The sequence below is a fragment of the Leuciscus leuciscus genome (assembly GCF_965113295.1).
Source record: "Leuciscus leuciscus genome assembly, chromosome: 12".
NCBI classification, from domain to species: Eukaryota; Metazoa; Chordata; class Actinopteri; order Cypriniformes; family Leuciscidae; genus Leuciscus; species Leuciscus leuciscus.
In genome coordinates, this window is record NC_138736.1 from 19,249,171 (window position 1) to 19,271,996 (window position 22,826).

Below are 22,826 nucleotides of genomic sequence, written 5' to 3' on the forward strand. Positions count from 1 at the left end.
AACATGGGTTGGGGTTCTTTGTTCTTTGTTTTGTTTTTGTTTTCCTTTCTGTTTCTATTCTTCTGCCCTTTATGTCTATTTATTGGTCTGCTATTTCTCCTCACTATCACTTAAATAGGGTCGCAACCTGGGAATGATGGTGTGGAACTGACTGACTTAAAAATTTACTGTTTAATGTTATATTTTAGTATTATTTTTCTTCATTTATTTTCATAATAATTTCATAATGTATTTTATGAGTCAGAGTATGTTATACATGTGTGCTGAACAGAGAAATCTGGAATGAAGACCACCTCTCATGTAACCTTATTCTTCTATGCTTGTTTCTCTCCTATGTCGGATACATGTATAAAATAATAAATAAAGATCTCTTGGCAAAATATCTGTTGTAGCTTCCGTGATTCAACAATAACAGGGAAAGCAAGATTTTCAAATCTACACCTATCATCCTCCACCATGTGTTGGCTGATCAAGAAAGCAGTCAGAGACTACATCTATTATGCCCTGTCTGGGCCTTGGAGGCCTATGCACGTAGGTCCTCGGGTTGGATAAACTATTTATGTGTATCGGGTCACCTAAAAAGGTTTACCCTGACTCTAAGTAGACAATTAGCAGGTGGATTGTGGAGGGTATTCTTCATCGTATGAGGCGCACAGTTTGCCCTCGCCTCTCCTGATAAAAGCCCACTCGACTAGAGGAGTGGCATCCTCTAAAGCCTTGCTATCAGGGATTTCCCTTCAAGAGGTCTGTGATGCTGCTAGGTGGGCCTCCCCACACACCTTCAATAGATATTATAGCTTGGATCTGCCGGGTTCTCAAGTCTTCTCGTCCTGAGCTGTGCCTGACAAGCTTCACACAAGGACAGGCATTATTAAGTGTGGTGCAGTGGATATTAGTATTGTTAAGTGTCATCTTCGACGTAGCGGGAGTTCCCTCGAAAGGGAATGTCTCAGGTTACGACTAAAAACCTTGTTCCCCGAGAAGGGAACGAGATGCTGCGCCACTTTGCCACACCTCATGAGTGCCTGAGAATGACTTGCTTTGACCTATCAGAAGCCAACACTGTTGTGTGCCAGTTCCCCTTTGTAGTTTCAGTGTATGCCGTCACGTGGCGTCATGACACAACACCAATCGAGATTGGACTAGTTCCACACATTTCAGACACCATTACGCTGGAGGCGTTCCCTAAAGTGTCATCTTTGACGCGGAGTCTCGTTACAGTCGTAATCCGAAACTATGTTTATTTCCAGGGCATTATTCTGGCAGCTCAGGTTGACCAGTAATCTATTTGGGTGGACTAGTGCTCCTTATGTGACCTCGGCCCTGAATGGTGAACCTGAACACGATGATGAAGGCAAAAGGCAGATAAACCCAAACAAAGAGAACGGCTTTCAACACAGGTACGAGACATGCACATACAAACAAGGCTAATTAAATACACACACCTGAACTAAATGAGAACTAATCAAAAACCACGACAACTAATTTAACAGTGGAAAACGGTGCAAACTGAAAAAAAACTCAGTAAGACTGTGACAGGTACTATATTAACTACCATTTAGTGGGTAGCAAGCTATGGTAGATAATTAAAGTTAGCTAATGTTTCATAGCTAGTCTCGATTTGCCTACGAATCTCACAACTGTGGGAATTTAGCTGCAATTCTTGTGTTCATTGTAACAGCGACTTGGTTAAATATATATTTTTAAATCTATCTTACAGTGATTTTGCATGACATTTTTACTTTGGGAGCCGTTGAGCTCTGTAGGCATTATATTAAGCATTTGGTAGATAAGAGAGAGACTAAATTAAAAGTGAATAAAACATGAATAAATGGATTTTCCTCAGGCTTTTGGCTCAGGCAATGAGAGAAGAGTGACAGTAACACCCAGAGAGCAGAACAGATGATTATGTTTCCTGTTTTGTCAGTTCATCTCTGAACAGCTGTGTCTTCACTTTAATCATGTTTCACCTGCAATCAGCGACTTGAAGAGAAAAAAAGAGAGAGTTGAAGAAAGAGGGAGGAGAGATACATTCACCAGGGATGAGCTCAATCAAGCTGTTAAGGATCAAAACCAATCATGCCACATCATTAGCATAATGAACCGAAAAAACAGCGTGAGATGGGAAAAGTGTGATTTTTCAGCTTCACATTAAAATTACACATTTAGAAGATTTAACAGAAGTTTCAGTCATTTTGTTGAATAAATCACTGTGTTTCGAGTTTTAATATGAAATTAGTGCAGGCTAGGTCAATTTCTATCATACAACAAATTGCTGTGTAAAACTGACAAAATAAGCCAAGCTTAAAGTCGGCATGAAATGGAAGTTGCAATATCATTTTCTTCCCTATTGTGATGTACATCAGAGTGAAATGTCTTTTTCCGATTGGGAATTGGATCATTTTGGTTTGCTATTGCTGTGATCTCAAGTGAGTGAGAGTTTGTCCCTCCCTTGTGCCGGTGAACACGTCATCAACAAAGAGAATAATTATTTTGATTAAAGATTGAGAATTTCATAAATAAATAAATAAGCTCAGATTTTACAGTGGGAAACCATGTTGAATTGCTACAGCATCATATTAAGTAAACTGCATATATGACAAACAAAGAACTACACAGATGCATGTATATCATAACGATCTATCAATAAATGCACACACGTTGTCCTCTGCTTTTGTTCTGACGCTGACGCTGCAGAGATAATACTGGGAGGAGCCGGGTTCATATGACTTTTAATGACATATGAGGCAATCACGAATTAGTGTACAGTTAATAGCAAATTTTTAGGGGAGCTGGGTGGAAATTTAGGGGGGTAAAAGCCATACTAAAATCTTTAACGAGCAATCATTAGCTGATGTTTTATCTGAACTCTGACTGCTAGGGTATGGCAACTGCCATACTCTGCCATACGCAAACGCCGCCCCTGAATCAGAGTCTTCAGTCTGTTCCTGAGATAACCACAGTGTGACAGAAGATCGGACCACCCACATGGATGAACGAGTAATGTTCCTTTTAGGGTTTTACCAGCTCCCTCGATAACAACACCCTGAGGACCCTGTTCCAGATTGGAACAACCTTCTACCACCTATTGACCTCCTAGACACCACAGGGCTGAACTGGAGGGAAACCTTGATTCGTTTTTTTGGAGAGCGTTGTGTCCCGGTCTTGAACCAAGCCCATCTCCGAGTCCATTCCCAAGTCTCATCCCAAAATGGTTGCCCTTACCTTGTCTCGTCCCAAGATGGCTGCCATTCCCGAGCCCTAGGTCAAGATGGCCGCCGCCAAGCCTGAGCTCTCGTTCAAGCTGGTCGCCGCTTCTGAGCCCTCAACTATGATGGCCGCGCCTGAGTCTCCTGTCCCCGTCCCCGTCCTCATCCCCAGTCCAGAGGAAGTGGACCATCATAATGTATTATCTGTCTGGCCAGAACTGTCTGTCAGTCCCAAATTCCCAACCAGCCTCCCTCTCCCACCTCCTTCCATCATCATCTATTCCTCATCGCCGCCTCCGCAGCTTTCGATCAGCCCCTCAGCTAACCCTCATTCCACCACCAGTGATGTGGGCTCGACGCTCGACTGCAAACAGTCCTAAGGCAGCTGGAAGATGCAAATAATTACTTGGACAACATTCATTCTGAGGAGGCCCATGATACGCACTGTTCGTCAAAGGCTAGAGGAGGTTGGCTTGCAGATTAAGTTTGACAAAAGCCTTTCAACCAAGCAAGCATTTTGTTCCATGTAATTTCTAAAGAAGGACAACATACCAGCCAAGATCACCTGACTGCCATTGCGGAAGCACCTTGACCTACAGACACGATAGCTTTACGTTCGTTCCTATGACTCTCTTTATGGTTCAACAAATTTCTTCTGAACTACGCTACTGTGGTTGAGCCGCTGAGGCAGATGCTCAGTGCTCATACACAAACACCACTACAGTGGAGTAAAGAGACTGTTGATAGATTTGATACGCTTAAGAGAATGCGGACACCACTGCATACATTGAACAGAATTAGATTTCTGAAATCGCAGAAATTCAGCCATTTCTGACTGCATTGCCACTTGTGGAATTTAAAGCTGAATGTGAAGACTGTCCAGAACTGTCACAGTCAGACAGACAATTCGGCCTAAACTGCAAAAGTCTGTCTCCAGTGACTTACGTCCATACTTTCCTGTTAGACATGAACTGGTTGTTGAATCTCCATTGATTTTCAGAGGGAATCGTTTGATTGTTCCTATTGCACTGTTGAAACGTCTCATCTACCTGGCACACAAGGGACATCAGGGGCTGGTGCGAACCAAACAGCGTCTGAGAGAGTTGTATTGGTGGCCACGAATGGATGACCTTGTAAAATCCTTTCTGCGTGTGTGACCTGCCATGCCAGTGATAAATTGGCTAAAACTTTCACAGCTCCAATGCCGCCCGTGGAGTTCACAAAAGGCCCATTTCAACATGTCACTTCTGATAGTAGGACCTTTCGAGAAGGGAGCTACTGACTAAGTTTTCAATAACACCGATTGACTATGCTTGTATGACTATTTCAGCAAATGGCCAGAAGTTGGTTTTGCTCCATCAGTAACAACAGAGACTGTTCTGAAATGTATGACCCCTGCATCATCAAGACAGACAGTGTACCACAGTTCACTTCATCTGGTTTTGCTGATATTGTTAAAAGCACATACAGACAAGTGTTTATCAACCTCAGGCTAACGGGGCCATTGAACGGTTCAACAGGGTGCTCTAAAGAATGTCTTCATGCAGCTGAGATGGCTCGTAAGCCCTGGAAATATGCAGTCCTGACCATGAGGAACAGCAATCGAGCAACATCCCATGTTACAATGGGTGAGTCAACTTTATTCTCATGGTCGGCCCCTTAACTTTTTGAGCGGTACGGTCCCACATATGTGATTTAGAATGTTCAGTGACGTCACACAAATGTAAATCTGACTGACAGGACTCTGAACTGCGGCGCAAACAAACATGGCGTCGCCCATCTCAAATTATAGATCAAGATCAAGATCATTTATAAAGGTTTTTAAACGACAAAACACATACACGTATTTGAGAATCAGAATATCAGATAGTTCATGACATGGTAAGCAAGTTTGGGAATATATTTTAAATATAAATAAAAGTGATGCATCTGTCATACAATGTTATTGTGGCTGCATTGTATCACGTGACAAGCATGACACATTGCCATGGAAACAATAAGGGGAAACAATCTAAAATAACGGTCGCCTTGAAAAAACTCACTCTGAGGGGTCAATTAAAGTATTTTAAACTTGCGTGAAAGGGTCAAGAGCAGAAAATGGGTATGTTCTTCTGCATGAGAATAGCCCTGATCAATTAATTTAAGTCAGAGCTCATGTGACACAAAGACTCTTTCTTAAACTTGCAGTTGGAGATAAGGTGAGACTGAGGAAGCCCCCCTCACATGAAAAAGGGAGAAGCCGGGTTCACTGATCCGTTGTCAGTGCCTTCATCTTAAGTAATGGTAAAAAGATGGAATTCAGCACGTCTGTCATTATGCCCAGAAAGAGAGGAAAACTCTGCACAGGATGAAATACCTGAAAAAGGCTGTACAATATAGAACACTGCTTTGAGTCTGAATAGAGGCTTAAGACAGAGACGCCCACCTGTGTGGACTCGGTACTATTTGATGGAGTAATGTGTCTGAAGAGAAATAAATAAATCAGACCAAGAAGATATGTAAAGGGTGTAGACGGATCCCTATAAAAAAAAAATAAAAAAATAAAAAAAAATCAAATGTACACTGAATCCTGAAAAGTTTGATGAATGTTATTCTGTGTCATGTTAAATGGATAAAAGTGTGCTAGATCTCATTATGTTCCTTCGAAATGCCTATTTGAAATAGACTGTTGTTTGAATATATAAGAGTTCATTTGAATATGCTTATTTGAGAAAGATGTTGTTTGAGTAAATACTTGACTAAGGTACTCTGTTTGAGTAATGGGGGAGATGTGTTGAAGTATACAATACTTGATGTTCAATTCAATTCACATTTATTTGTATAGGGCCTTTCACAATACACATCGTTTCAAAGCAGCTTTACAGAAAATGCATGTTTCTAAATTACAATTTAGAGTGCTCTTTTATCAGAGGTGACTGTGTCCAAGATATGTATTTCAGAAATGTACATGTACAAATCACGCAGTTAGCTAACATTGTCCTCTCGAGTAATCTCTTCACAGGTGTTGGGTCATCTGAAGTCTTTGCAAGAGGCTGGATCCAAACTGGAACTGACATACTCTCTGGTTACATTGGGATGGGCATCCCGAGATAAAAACAGAAAGCAAATCGTCGCTGTCGGGCGGAATGCTGGCATCTCGAAACCATTATTTTTCAGGAAATTAGAAAAACAGCATCTTTTTTGAGTTATTAAACATTGTATCGTTAAAGTTGGTATTATACCTTATATTGCTATCATATACTGTTGTGTACCAACATTAACACAACATTTCCCCAAAATCATTTTTAGTTGGAGATACGACATTTATGACTTGGGAGCAGGGAGATACAAGGTTACGCTGTCATTGATAAGAATGGTACGGACACAGACGTCGCTGCTGCCAGCAGTGTTCATCGTTGAGCCTTTTGACAAGAGAAAAGGCTTCAATAGTTAACCAAAACTAACAACTGTGGTTACATACATCTTCCTAAACTCTATTTTAAAGGTTTAAGAGCTATGAGTGATGCAGTAGAAAAAACAATGAGCTGACTAGGCTGTCTAATAGGCAGAAATTAGCCTAATCTGCACGCAAACTTACCTTCGTGGCTCACGGGCTTCCTTCTGCACCGAAGCATTACATCTATCGATTTTTAACAAAACAGGCCTACTCAAATGTATCTAACCTAACTATTTTAACTCGTTATTGACTAAAAAACAGACAGAGTTATCCAAAGATAGGCTTACTCGGCGCCAGTAGACAGCCCTTTTTTCTCCCATAAATAAAAACCTTGGTACTTGGGGTATTTTACATGCACAGTGCCAAGAGAGGCATAGTTTAGAAGTAGGCCTAACAGCTGAACTTTGAGTCAGTAAAATAATAATAAAAACAATAATATAATGGTGGTATCCAAAACATTCAATTTATTTCAATTATTATATTAGATACATTTTAAAACCCTTTGTCTGTGTGCATGTATCTGTGAGGCTCTGTGTGTGTTACATTGCCATCATATTTACTGTGTTAATGCTGCATCCTATATTAAGCTAGTGAAGCAAATTGTCGCAAAAGCTGTGAAAGTCCTTTGGGATGACTTCCTTCAGGACTTGGAGGTGTTTGACACAGACATGGTTGCTAAAAAAGAATAAAGGTTGAATGACCCTAAGTTATACGGGATGTTTACGTGATAACGAGGCAAAAAGCCAGCTAGCTTGCTTAAAGTGATGAACATGACGGCAAAGGCATCTACTTGTTGAACATGACGCCATGCCTTGACATTGTAAGCTACAATCCTGACATAGTGCATTAAATCATTATGTTGTTCCTCAGACAAGCGCCAGAACTAGCGGGGGTCGAGATTTTCTTTCTTTATGCCCCACGAAAATCACGTTAACTATCTCACCAAACATGACGTCAAAACTAATGCATAGTGGCTATCTAAGTCAACGGCAGGCAATTTTTGCGCTTTAAATTCATTATCCTCGTCAGAAACAAAACCATGGAAGATTTCAATCAACAAGATAGCTACCGTCCAATGCTAGACCTGCAGAAAGAAAAATCTAGCATCCTCAGAAACGATACATTACACCTTAGCACTACCATTACACTGTAAACCCGAATAAGTTAGCAGAACTAAAAAAATGTAAGGCAATCGATTGCCTTTAACTTAAAACCACCATGTAATCTCAATGTGAACACTTTTATTAGTATTAACTTATAGTTTTAACAAGCTAGTTTGCTAACATACTACTATGTTATCATGTTAACAATAGTATGTTATACAGCACTTGCTGCATGAGGGCAACAATATAAAGATTTGATTTGGTCTCAAATCAAGACGCATGCACCACTTGTCACCATGATGGTAACTATCCTAAAACTACATTAACAGAAATTTTCTAAATTAGCATAACAAAACATTAATCAATACTCAATCTCCCACTTAACATTAATCTTGCACAAAAAAAACCCCATTATATTACACTTAATTTTAGCATTTACTCTCCCATTCACGTGCCATCGGCAAAGCATGCTGGGAAATAGACATCCCAGCCGTTTCAGTTAAACTTAAGTTTGTTTAAATTAAAATAAATCATTTCATAAAACTCAAAACAATGAAACAGTTCAGTTTACTTAAAATATATCAGTTCTGTGAACTTGAAAGAAAAAGAAAGTGCTAAATACTCATAAAAGTTAATTTGACTGAACTAATTAGTTTAATTTAAGTTTGTCCTACTCAAACCAATTAATTATTTTGAGCGTTAGGGTTTACAGTGATCGAGGTAAAACTGTTGTATAATATATAAACTGTTTTGAAATTATATAATTCATATAACTGAATCATGATTAACCAGTGTTTTGAGGGAATTTACCTCAGAGGATGTGTTGCTCGACGAGGATTTCTGTTGAGCAGACAAAATGCAGCGAAGCTCCCGCGGAGTGAAGAAGAGGTGGAGTTACGAGGCTTCTCAGACAGCTGAAGTGTCCAATGGAGTTAAGAGATTTGCTCTCACGCTATTTTCAACACTTTAGATTGGTTAATAATTTGTAAAAATAACAGACTGACCAATAGCATCAATTTGTGAAAAAATATGAAATTGACCAAATTTGGACATAGGAGATTTCCACCCGACAGCGACGAAATGGAAAAGAATTAGCATAGCTGCAGTTCAGAACATTAAGCAGGGATAGTCATGTGCATTTGATCTGATATAACTGGAGTACAAGGTATTGAGATGCATTATATGAATGCTTGGCTAAATTTAAACTGGGGAACAACACACCTGCGGCTGCGGCTAGTCACTCGCCACACATCTTCGATATGAGGCACCGGACTGGACAAAAGCGAAACGAACTGAGCGAACGACAGTGCGCGAGAGAGACCGAGTGTGTCTGCGCGCGAGAGAGACCGAGTGTGTCTGCGCGCGAGAGAGACCGAGTGTGTCTGCGCGCGAGAGAGACCGAGTGTGTCCGAGCATTAGTTTAGTAGGCTAATTGGTACAAAGTAATATATAATTATTATATAACTTAGATTATAACATAAATTATAACATAAATTATTATTTAACTAATTATATAATAAAGCCACAATTGCCAAAGTAACAATGTTTTTTATTCCTGGCTTTTTTGGAGTAAAACAGTGACCACTGTTACCACTTTATCTGTGTGTAATGTTGTAGTAGCTCAAATTGAATTGAGTTACAACACTCGATTTGCAATACTTGCTAGTACAACCTGTCAAACCTAAGCCTATTTCCAATACTTTTTAACCTAAATTGATTTTTTTTTTTTTTTTTACTAAAATTGACTAAAACTTGACTAAAACCTTTTTGTGTTTTCGTCGACTAAAACTTGACTAAAACTATCAAGTTTATAAGTGACTAAAATGTGACTAAAACTAAAAAGCATTTTCGTCCAAAAGACTAAGACTAAGACTAAGACTAAAACTAAAAGGGCTGCCAAAAACAACACTGGTAGGTACTACCAGAAGTTCATAGTAATTGCTTACTATAACACATATAATGTGGAATTGCAACACTATGGGCTCTAGTGAGAAATTGCGTTGAGTAATGTGGAGAATAAGAATAAGGTTTTAGTGTTTGAGTGTGTTCTGTAAAAGGGTAAAAACACCACAAATTGGCATTTTTCAGTCAAATTGGCATTTATATGTACTTATATTCGGAACAATACGGTAATTTCAATTTTTGTGTGAACTATCACTTTAATGATTGGCTGTCAAGTTTGGATAGTAACTTGCAAATTTCATAAATAATCAAATCTTTTAGAAATACTTGTTTAGTTATAGCCCTGAAGCCCTAAAAAAAGCATTTTCAAAATAAACTAAAATAACTAGCTTCCGGCAGACGGCTGTACGCAAGTCGAACCGCGTTCGTCATTACGTTGTGCGTCAAGTTCAAGGTTAGTCTTTCGTCATAAATCGATGCATATGGCCATCTGCCGGAAGCTTGTTATTTTAGTCTATACATTTTTAAATATGGATATTTTTCTTACACGAACGCATCGCTTCACTTCAGAAGCACTTTATTAACTCCCCAGAGCCGTGTGGAGCACTTTTATCATGAATGGATGCGCTTTGATGGACTTCCAAAAAAATATACCCATTCACTCCCATTATAAAGCTTGGAAGAGCCAGGGCATTTTTTATACATAACTCCAATTGTATTCGTCTGAAAGAAGAATATTATATACACCTAGGATGGCTTCAGAGTGAGTAAATTGTGGGCCAATTTTTATTTTTGGGTGAACTTTCACAAAACTTTAATGCCCCCCAGAATATTTTGTTATATGAATATCTGAACATACAATAAATCATAAAAAAAAAAAAAAATGCTTTAAAAAAAATCTAGCTTCATGCATTCATTTATCAACACCTGAATGTGGGTAAGTTTCATAAACAACAAAATTTTGAACAAAATCTGAGAAAATTGGGGTTTTGTCAAAGACTATCCGGATCAGATTCAGAGCGATGATCAAGACCTACATGGAGTAGATCGAATCCATCATCCCCAAAGCTTCACAGTCGTTACCTCTTCATGGGTTCGACATTTCATTCTGTAACGTTTGGCGTCTGATGATCACATTAGATCACATGCACATAATATAAGCAATGCTTCTATCGATTTTTTCTGCTTCTTCTTCGGCAGTGTATTGCTCCGGAGATTCTGTACTCTTTCAGAAGATGCGTAGTAGCGCCCCAAACTGTATATCAGTGAAAACATGGATTGCCGAGAAATTCCGTCAATGGCGGGGAAGTGTTGTGTCATAAATGATGGAAAAAATCTGTCAATGGCAGGAAAGGAGATTTGAAGTGAATTGTGCCTGTGAACTTCTTCTGTATCGTAGCATTATTGAACCTGTTCTTATGTATGGGGCTATCTGTTTTTTTAAGAAGAAAACTTGTAAAGATAACAGTTAGCCAGCAAAATAATTGGTGTTTCAACTCCCAGTTTATCTTACTGTGTTTTGTCATTCATGATCAGTAAAGTGATGACAATTATACATGATTCTGATCATCTTACATCTTACATCATTTTACCCCCCTCCCTTCTGGCCATAGGTAAAGAATACCCATGTGTAGAAAGGCCAGTTATAGTAAGAGCTTTGTCCCTACAGCCATATGGGTTTTAAACAAACGATCCTTTCAATGCACATGAGGATCAGCTACTGGTGTGCTATGCTTTTGTCATCCTTTTGTAATTTTGTTTAAGTCTGAATGTTCTACGTGTCATTGTTATATATGCATCACTTTGAAAAAGAATTTCCTCTTTGAGAAAAAATAAATACATCTATCTAATTCCTATATATGCTACCAGTGGACTACAAATTAGCAACAAATCTGTTTTCTTTATAAATCAATATTTTCAGACAATGTAAGTTTATAAGTAAAACTATGTGGGAAAAAAAACATTAACAGGCTACTCAATCAAATGAGTAAACAACTACAAGCCAAGCATAATATGGTTATTTATACTTTTAAGTATTAGCCAAATTTACTTCGACTTTTCTGTTTTAAGTCAAGTATATACTTAAATTACACTTAAGTATATTTCTGAGAAGTACATAAAAAGTAGACTGAAAGTATACTTTCTTATTTTTAGTTTGTAAGAAGTATACTAATGGCACACTTGAATAAACTTTTTTTGTAAAGGGACTGTTTGAAAACATGGAAACTGAAGCAGAGGAGCACGACACACAAGCCCATACTAGTATGGGTAATCCCTCACAACATGAACTTCACCCCTATCACAGTCATTTGTGTGTCCTTTAAGATACATTCAGTCTCTTTGTTTGTATTGTGTGTAAGTGCTGCCTCCCCACTGATAAAGCCTATTCTTCTAGCATCTCCTTGTTTTCTCTTGCCCTGCCAGTGGTATGTCACAGGAAACAGCATTCTCAACATTCCATGTCGTCTGATTGGCAGATGTGTGCAGCGCCCATAGAAATGGCTTCAGTTCATTGGCAGTGCCTTCCTAATCTTTAATGCGTGCACTGCACTGGAAGATCACTGGATATTCCACCTCTGGCATATGCTAACCACACTTCTGTATGGACCACAGGGACATTGGTGGCAGTGTAAGGATGATTTTAAAGACGCATAAAGTTTTTTTTCTACACAAAGTGAACATTTTAAAATGTATTCACATGAAGACATCAGTGGCGCCCTTTCATGGTGGATACAATGTTAAGATCACACAAGTGGCTGTGTCTTGCCATTTGAGTCAATACAAACAAACTACAGATTAATTTATCCCAAACTTATCCCCATATTTTCCAGACAATATCCGCTTATGTTCTGCACCCGTCAACATACAGTACTATCACATTAACAGTGAAGGTGCTCCAGAGCAAATGTTGTTGTACTGAAGTCTGCAACCTAAAAGCATGATGGGAAAGGAGGTACTGGATCCACAGATTAGCACTCACTGACTTACAACAACCATGATGTTTGTATTGCTCTGTATGAACACTTTTGAAATGACAGAATAAATGTTTATCAAATAGGCTACTGCAGATTATGTCTGTGGACTGTGGCAAGCAGGGCTCATTTACACTTGCGCCGCCAGCCCCGCTCTGTGTTAAAAGCTATAACTGTAACCATAACTATTTTAGCATACATCAGCGGACAATAACTTTGTTTGCACACACTTCGGCTATGTTGCTTGCTGCTTTAAATGCTCAAGCTCTTTAAAGTTGGGTGGATTCTGATTGGCTGTCAATGATTTTATCATTCATCAGCAAAAAAATTAAATAAAAAATAATAATAATTCTGAAAGTGATCTTAACAACATTTCACATTAGAGTCTTGAAAACACTATACTATTTGGTTTTCTTTTATATGTTTCTGCTGACAGACACAGAGGGCCTACATAGTGACAGCAATTATTAAAACATATCATGTGCTGTGGCAAGCTGTTTTCGTATATTCGTACAGTCAGTGTTATTGGCTTTATATGTGTAAATAAGAATTACAGGGATTACAAATGTGTGAAATTTCTAAACTTAATTCTCCATTGAAAGAAACAAAATCAATGGTCTTGTCTTCACAGTCACTTCTCTCTTGGAACGACAAATTTATGTATTAAAAGACCAGTGAGAGAATCATAATAGGGGTATTTAACCTGCGAGAGAAAGGAGAGGAGAGGGTGACTGATTCATGTTTCTCAGTATCTAAGCTCCAGGAAAAGCACCAGCTGTCTCTAAATCGCTGTGTGAGAGAGAGAGAAAGCGCAAATGCAATAAGATGATGTCTGGGTGGAGGAGAGGACTCTGTGCCCAGAAAACATGGAGATAGCTCACAGTGTAGAACGCCTGTTCAAATGTCATCGGTTCTACATAATGATACATGACAGCGATGGAGTGCAGGCAAGAGAGCAATAAAAGTACTAAAGACAAACAATGTACAAAGAGCAATGATGTATATGAGCTAATGAAATACTCCAGAGTGTAGATCCATGTTAGCCTACATTAAAATATGCTGCATTTTAGCCTCAAAAAAAAAAAAAAAAAAAGGATACCATCGTTTGTCTGATTAACCTTCGGTCTTTCCTCATTAAAGTAGATAGGAACTGTACTGGCATTACTGGAATATAGCTGCTTGGAAATGTTACCAAGACAACCGGCAAGTAAACTGACTTGTCTTGAAACGCATGCCAGATTTTAATGGTACAAAATACCTGGAACTCTTTCCCACAAAAAAAAAAAAAAAAAAAAAAAAAGTCAAGTCAAGTGTTTTAGGAAAAGGCAAGTTTACTTAAAAAGTTTTCTGAATTATTTTCACTCATATTTTTCACTATACATTGTTATTGACCAAAAAAATAATAATTTTTTACTAGAAAAGTTTCACAATTCAGAAAATATCAGTTATAACAGCAGTGAATTTGTAGGCAAAATTGTTGTTACTTGTTTTATTTTACTATTAAATGTAAAATGTATTTACTATTTAGATATTAAATGCTTGACATCAGCTGTGTACTACAAAATAGCACCATGCACACAAAGGTCACATGGTTCCAATATTTGCAGGTTACTAAGTTAATGATGCAATTGTTATGACGGCGAACTCAGAAACAAGGTTGAGCTGAATCCAAATGCAGAATTTACTGTAGTAAAAATAAGATACAAAAACAAACTCGGGAAACCAAGGAATACAAGAAACAAAACTGAGCAAACCAACGAGACATCCATTCATGGACAAGACCTGACAAAGAACATATGAAGAACAAAGGCTTATATACACAGGGGGTAATTAACAAAAGACATACTTGGAAACATTTAGGGAGTAATGAGGGGAGCCAAATGAACTACAAGCACTACAAAACAGAGACAGGAAACAGAAAACTTAGACTAAACATACAATTCCAAAACGGCACACAACAAGTGAAACATGTCGCAAAAGTCCAATGGTCCCAGGTCCTGTGGTCCTGGAGGTCCTTCCACTGTCATCAGTGTTACCTGTGATGGCAACCGCCATCTTGTGTGTTTAGGCCACACACAAGTCTGTATCTCCTCTGAGGCAGTGGTGTTGTATCTACCTCTTGCTAAAGCAAAAATATGCATCAATGGGTCTATTTTGTAACATAGGCTCATTAAAAAAAAAAAATTTACAAAAAAAAATAATCTGTCACACTATTTTTGCTGCATCGTGAAATAAATCAGGAATCTGGTTTGGGGTTAACTAAGTGTGATACATTGTGATATTAATAATTTTTTAACATGTCAGTTAAAAATGCAAATCTGGAATTTTCATCTGGAAAAAAACGACTAAAAATGCTGTATTATGCATGCCAGGCCAGTAGTAGGTGATGTCAAAAAACACTATGCACGTATGCATTCTGATCACATAATATGTATGCACATGATGTCACTATTTTCACAAATTCACATTTTTGTAGTTTACACAGAGAAAATAACGGTTTTTCAAAAACTTGAACTTTGAAACCTGTTTTCAAAAGTTTGCATTTTCAGGTCTCCAAAATGCTGTTGTTGTGTAAATGAACAGCCAAAATGCATAAAAAGTTTAGTTGAAAACGGTGTCATGTAAAAGCCCCCTCAGAAGGAGGCAGCATTGCTACCTACTGTTCTTCGTGTCAAGAGCATGCCTATGATGCCTTAAAATGCTGTCAATTTAGGCAGCTCACTGGGTTTTGGAGTTTTATGAGAATGTGCATGACTGATGTATTATGTAAGATCTGTCTGACTGTACCTCTCCAAATATGGTTCTTCTGGTTGAGTTTTAATTAGAGGAAATGACTTGAGAGAGCTGTTGGTAGAGAGGCTTGAACCACAAGGGGCAGGGGGATGGGGGAGTTAATTAAATCAGCCTTGTTGTCAGAGATGAACTAAAATTATCTTATCTCTTACTCTGACTGTTCAGATCTGAGTGTGTTAGGTGACCATTTCCTCCATCTACAGTTAAGAAGACCCAGTCTGTCTGTTCTTTTTCTGCCCCTTGGCATTTCTCTACATTTGACTTCCACCTCCTCTAGAGCAGCTCTCTACATTGCAGCAGGAGATCGGAGCCTGTATAAATAAGTGAGCCATCTGATGGGTGTTAAAGAGGACAATGTGTCCTTTGCATGAGCTACTGAGAAAATTAGCTCTGTAATAGTAGGTTGAGTTCACTTATACACCATTACATATGACAGAAGATGATCTGCATGGCCCTCTAGTGATCTCACTCACTGCTGTGTTGGGATCTATATATGCGTTTATGCAAAAGTGGGTTAAAGTCAAATTATTATTATTTTTTTACATATTTCACATTATGGAAGAAAATTAGTTGGAAATGCCATTTCAGGTTTACTTTGAGCCATTTTTATCCCATCTATTGAAATCCAGCCAATCAGACTCAAACACCTCCCCCTTACCATTTCTTGAAGAACCAGAAAGCCTATTGATTGGTTTTAACTTTAAATGTGGACCTTTGTCTCCAAGTACCGATAAACTGAACAGTTGCTCCCGCTATTGAAACGAAAATTACATTGAGATGTTTTTAGATGTCAAGGCAAACCTTATGAGTTGGGGTGAAGTTAGCTTAGATGAGTATGAATACGTGCAGGCAGCACGTTTCAAGGTCAGTGGTATAAAGAGTAGTTGAGTAATAATGTGGGGAACACTGCCACCTGCCTATAAACAGTGGAAAACAGGATTACATCATCAATAATATGGGGGGAAAGGCTAAATTTACAGATCTAATCCCTAAATCAAATCCTATAGTTCTTATTACTTGATAAAACTAAAGATAATTTTAAAAGATTGAGATAATAAAAGATTTAATTATAGAAATTACCTTCAAGTCCAACATTCTGAGCCATCAAAAGGTCAATTTTAGGTAAACATGCAGTTTTGAGGTTTAGTCGACATCTGTTGGTTTAACCAGAAACTGCAGACTCTTAGTTTGAGAGAGTGTCTGTGGATACCAAGTATAAGGGTGTTGTGCAGGACACTGTATGCTGCCTATATGTAAAAGAGAAATAGTATGCTAAAAATATAGAATGCAATGATACATATTTCACACAGTGATGCACTACTTTGCAGTTTAATTAAGTTCAGCAATCAGCAATTCAACAACGATCAAAATGCATTAAATTGACCAAAATGACAGTACAGCAACGTTAACATGACATAAACAGTGAAATTAACATGTCCATTATGTCCAATGTCTAATACGTTAACATGACATAAACAGTGAAATTAACATGTCCATTATGTCTAATACTTGCCCCTTAAATTGATTTATAGGGGAATTGTTACTATTACTACTATTACAGGGAAATGTATTTTAACCTTATTAAATATGTCATGTTTTGATTAATACATAAAATAAATAAATACATTCACTAAGAATAAACAGACACATAGGGATTTTACCAAATGAAATTTGGATCAACAAAATCTGTCTCTCCACTGCAGAGGTGACAGGAGCAGTGGATATAAAAAATCTACACTCCCTTGTTAAAACAGCTGGGTTTTTTATCTTTTTTTCTTTTGTGATGTAAAAAAATGAAACAAATATCAGAACTTTGGCAGGTTTTATGTAATAAAAACAACCTATGCAATGCCGCTGAAAACCACACATTTCAGAGAAAGAAAAAAAAACGTACTTACTAAATAAACTTGGAATAAGCATAAGTGCGCACAAACCTGAAACAGGCTTAAAGCACCCTTTGATTTTATTACAGCGTTTGGCACATCTTGACTAAGGAATATTTTCCCACCCTCTTTTGCAAAAACGTTCCACCAGTATTCAAACCTATGCCAGAAGGTTCTGTGCCAAAATTGGCTGGTACTTGGAGCTATTCATGACAAAGCCCCAGTTCCAGCTGAAGAAAAGCATGAATTTTCACCATGGGTATCGTGTTCTATTGTTTATGTGCTGTGTTGTTTTTGCACCAAAACGTTTTTTTGTGGTTGCAGTTAATTTTATTTGTATTTTCTCTAAAATGTTTCATATGTGGCATTTACGCTGAAGTTACAATTGCATAGGCCTAAAGGTTATAATATTAATGTTTAACATCTTGAATACAGAAATATGAAATGATAATTAAAAAGAAAAGAAATTGTAGCCTACTTTTATGAAACTAATACCACCTGTAGGTGGCAGCAAGTTGATAACTTCATAAGAGAGTCAGTAAATAATGTATTCAACTGATTGTTCAAAATGGTTTATTCATTCAGGCATGTCCAAATACCCACACTTACAGTCTTGACCACTAGAGAGAACATGCAAACGGCAGGAAGTGCGCAAAACTGTCCCAGGTCTGAAAAATGCCAAAGACTGTGAAGTCCAAAAGACCATAAGGTGTTTCACTTGTAACTTAACTTTCAGAAATGTGCTCACGTGCTCCTCCTTTGCGATCCATATGCACCTTTAATGCACACTTTTGCCAAGCCTGCGCTGAAGCTCGCTTCACAGCAGACTTTCTACCCAGAAGTCAATGAGGCATTACATCACGAAAGTGCTAACTTGTGGGAAGACAGCGAGTGTTTAGGGTTCATTTGGGACAGGGCCAGACTGTCTTCATACATATTTAGGCTTGTATTAGGCCATATTATAGATCACGTCTGCTAGTGGTTTCACATTAACCCGTTTGATTTAACTGTATTTTGCATCAATGTTGTTTACACAAATACAACACATAACACAACTACAACTAATATTTTTAGTCAGTTTTAGTTTTACAATATTCATTCACATTCAAACTATAGATTAAACTGAATTTGGAATGAATTAGCCTAGTTGAAAACAAATCTCGGAAAACGAAAATCTTGTAACAGTGGTAATAGCTATAGGTATCTATCCATCCACCTATTTTTATGTGCATTTTGGGATATCACATAAAAAAGAGCTTGATGGAGCAAGATGTGCATTAATTATTAAAGTGTGCATAAAAAAAACAAGCGCTCAATAATTATAAGCGGCGGATAATTATATATCCGATTAGACGACGTGCATAAACTACGGTGGGAACCCATTTAACAATTAATCCCTCAATGTGCGAAAAAACTAAACAAAACATGATTTTGCCTCAACAGTGGATGTGATTGGAGAACTGCATAACCAGCGGACCAATTTCACTGCATCTCAAATGCTGGTTTGATCATTCTGAAATGCCTGAGTCAAAGTCTGTCATCATAATGCTATTGCAGCAAACACAGAAAATTCCCCTAAAACATTAGTATTTGATTTCCATGTGGTTATCCTGGAACATTCTTTTCAGGTTTTTACTTTTTTGCAACCATAAAATAACATTTCCAGAACATTGCAAGGAGTTTATATATATATAACTTAGACTGTTCCCTAGTGGTTTTTGTTTTTATTTTGCAATAAAGTTTCCAAGAATGTTGCAGGGTGTTTTTTAGTTTTTTTTAAATGACCTAAAAATAACAAAAGGCATCTTTAAAGACATTTTTAGGTTATTTTTAGTGATGGGACGGACTAGATTAGATAGAACTGTATTGATCCAGGCAAAACAGGCAAAAGGTCAAACACATGGGCAAACAATCCAAATGAGCAACCTGGCAGAAAATCAAAAAGACCTACACACAGGAAAACACAATGCTCAGAAAGGCAGTGTAACATAAAATACAAGACTGCGCAAAGAATGAGTGAAAAAAACAGGGCTTAAAGGGACATTGTGTAGGATTTTCTCCCATCTAGCGGTGAAATTGTATTTTGCATTCAAACAAATTGTGCTCTCCAGCGCCTCGCTTTTTCAAATGCGTGTTGCATCTACGGTAGCCATTATGTACCAAAAAGCTATGACAGGATGTCTTATAATAGCACTTCATTGAGTTTTCCTTCGGGTGAACTGGTTTGTTATTTCAAACAAACTGCAACTTGACACAACAAACAAACGAATGTTACAGTTTTGAACAAACACCACTTACAACCTTGTTTTTAGGGCCTTCTCTACTTTACTCAGTAGCTGCTATTCATCAAAGAGCCTGTTTAACTTTTAACTATAAATGTTCGACTGTCTATATAATAAAGTACACAACCAAGCAATGAAAAAAAGCTTGTAATTAAGACCGTAACATTGACTTACCTGTCGAGAAGAAAGCAGGAAACTTCAGCGTCTCTTTTGAAAGCTTTCTCCTGCATTAGCTATCCCGACATTAACCCTTGTTTTTTTGTAATCTCCGGTCACGTTTCCTTTTACGGTCTATTTTGGACTTTTTCGACGACGAGGACTCCTTATCCTGTGACTCTGCATATGTATGGTCCTCCATTATAGTGCAGCCTTTTAAACTTGCCGGGGCAGTGACAAGCGCCTCTCACTGCTCTGCTTCAGTCAAGCTAAAAAAATCTAACCATTAGCTGGCTCTGAATGAAAACGCGTTGTGGAAACGCATTGGCCTAGTACTTTTTGTCCCTCTCTGCTATTATTGTTTTTCAAGATGGCGGAACTACATGGAAACCTCCGTGGACCTACCCGTCCCATGTATATAAAAATAATAAATTCTTTGTTTACGAGTTTAAGTCAGATAATTAGAAGAGGTATTTGTACACCATTGAGGACATATTTATGAATAAAAATATTGATTTTAGATAATAAAATACCTAAAAAACTACACATTGTGCCTTTAAGGCAGGCATTAACAAGATAATGAGACACAGGTGGAAGTAAAACATAATGAGTCAAGACATTTGGTTATGGGAATTGAAGTTCATGATGGGAAAGCAAGGGAGTCAGGAGGAGTGCCCTCTGGTGGATATCATGGGCACTCCAGCTGGGAGATGTAACAGTTAAAAAATATTGCAAATGTTTTAAGAAAATGTAGAAACTAGATCAATCAAAATGCGTCATAATGAAGGTATTTATTTATATAAAAAATATTAGGCCAGTGTCAAGCACAGTGTTAAAAGCACATAAATCATACATTCATGCTTCTGTCTTCATTTAGCCTACTTTGCGCCTCTGATCTGCACGCACTTTTTTGTTTATGGACCAAAAAAAGCCTGTCCTGCTAATCTGTACAATTCAGTAATAAGAAATACATTTACTGAAATCTACTTTAAGTCAAATAATTGTTTATTCGTTTTAAAACTGTCTGTGAATAAATGTCATATTTTATTTAAAAAACATATATTGTGTTAAAGTCCTTGTTATTTGCTGCTGGAGAAATATAGTAAATCTTACATATTAAAATAACATTGGAATAACGTTCTACAAACCAAAAACTAATGTTCTATTTCCGTTCAGAAAACTTTCATGGACAACCAAAAAAAACAAAAACAAACATTAAACAACATTAAAAAATAATGTTTTAGAAACCCAAAATTGTTGGCTGGGAATGACCTCCCTATAGGCAAAAAGAGCCACATATCTTCTCCGATTGCAGCAACTTCCATTTTAGTGCTTGCCAAAGGTAAGGCATCACTATAGTTATTGCTCATACTTAAACTCTGGCACGCTACTCCTCCCGTACCGTCTCGTAGCCCCATGAATGAGGTGTAAAATCGACCGGCTCATTGAGGAGAAGTGTTCTATGACTTTTCTAAGCAATCGGGTGTACGATGTTCGTCCAGCGGGCGATAAATCAGCCAAAAAATGTCCCATATACGTAACATTGGCACAAAATTTGTAAGATCATATCTTTGGATTAGAAGGTCATAGAGACTTGGGGTTGGGCTCTTTTGATTCAGTCTATTATGTATTCAATAAGTAGTGACATAACAGCTTCATAGCCATGCCTAGCAACCAGTTACAGGACCCTAGTAACCATTAAACAACATTAATAAACAAAATATCAGCACCAGAACATTGTAGAAACACAGAGTTGCCATTTTCTAACTCAGACTGGCAAACAGACTGGCAACAGCGCTGAATGAATGATGATCTGCTTTTATGTCATTTTTCCTTTTTTATTCAGAATATTCACAAATGTGTTAGCTATGGCATGACATATCTGATATTCCGATTGTCAAATATATGCAAGTGGAAGTGTATTGTTGTTTAAAAACCTTTATAACGATCGCGTTAGTTGAGCTGTATGCGCGATGGGCGCCGCCGTGTTAATTTGTGCCGCAGACGCAGTTCAGAGAATCGGATCTGTTGGATTTACAACACGTGTAAATTTCACTTTCATCCACTTCTCCCGAAATACGTAAGTGGCTGGTGAACTGGGAGAAGAATAGAGTAAACATTAAAGTTACTTACACAATGTGTATCTGATATGAATAAAACGTGTCGAATTATAATGGAAAGGATTATTATTACCTCCGAAAACAATACTTAGAATTTGTAAAATACACACTGATGTCTATGCATAGACATCAGTGTGTATTTTACAAATTCTAAGTATTGTTTTCGGAGGTAATATAGTAAATGAGAGTAAAAAAAACCAAACAATACATTTAGAATTTGTAAAATACACACTGATGTCTATGCATAGACATCAGTGTGTATTTTACAAATTCTAAATGTATTGTTTTTTTAGTAGCCTACTTATGTGAATTTATATGTCTGAAACCTAAAATAAACAGTATGTGGTTGAAAACACAGAAAAGTTGTGATATGACAGCTCTGAGCGCGCCTGTCTCTGGCTAAATTCAACATTTGAATTTAGCAGTTGATCATGTGATGGCGCCGCGCGCACTGACCGTTCTGATCACACCGGTGTGAAACGCTCCAGGGACCAGCCTAGACTGATCACAACGGTGTGACCGTACGTGCGAAAGGCTTAAAAACAAGAAATTTTATGACACAAAATGTTGAAATGTAGGCTTAAATCAAACACATTTAATTCAGATTCTGTATATATAAAATGGAAACCAAAAACAACGAAAAAAACAGCTGGCTGACCCCTAGAGGGGTGGGGAAAAGGGGTGGTGGGGGGGCGGCCACAACATTGTAGAGGCATGGATGTTGACTCGTATGCAATTATGTACAACACCCTAGTACAGAGTGCCGAGTTTTGCAAGCACCACTCACATTTTCTTCAGGAAATGTACATTCTAGTTATTTTTATTATTCCTTTGAACATAAAGCGGTGCTTTATTCGCAAATGCTTTATTCTAGTCTACAATTTTGTGCATAAGTTAAATGTGCAACTTTGCATGGAAACATTGGCTCCTCTGCCTTTCCAGCCAATCAGTTACGCCTATTCTTTAAACG

General features: G+C 37.8%; 1 long non-coding RNA gene across 1 annotated transcript in view; it reads left to right on the forward strand.

The window, feature by feature from the left end:
- The window catches only part of LOC309511575, a 202,016-nt gene that overhangs the window by 109,886 nt on the left and 69,304 nt on the right, over positions 1 to 22,826 (forward strand). The window lies entirely within an intron of this gene.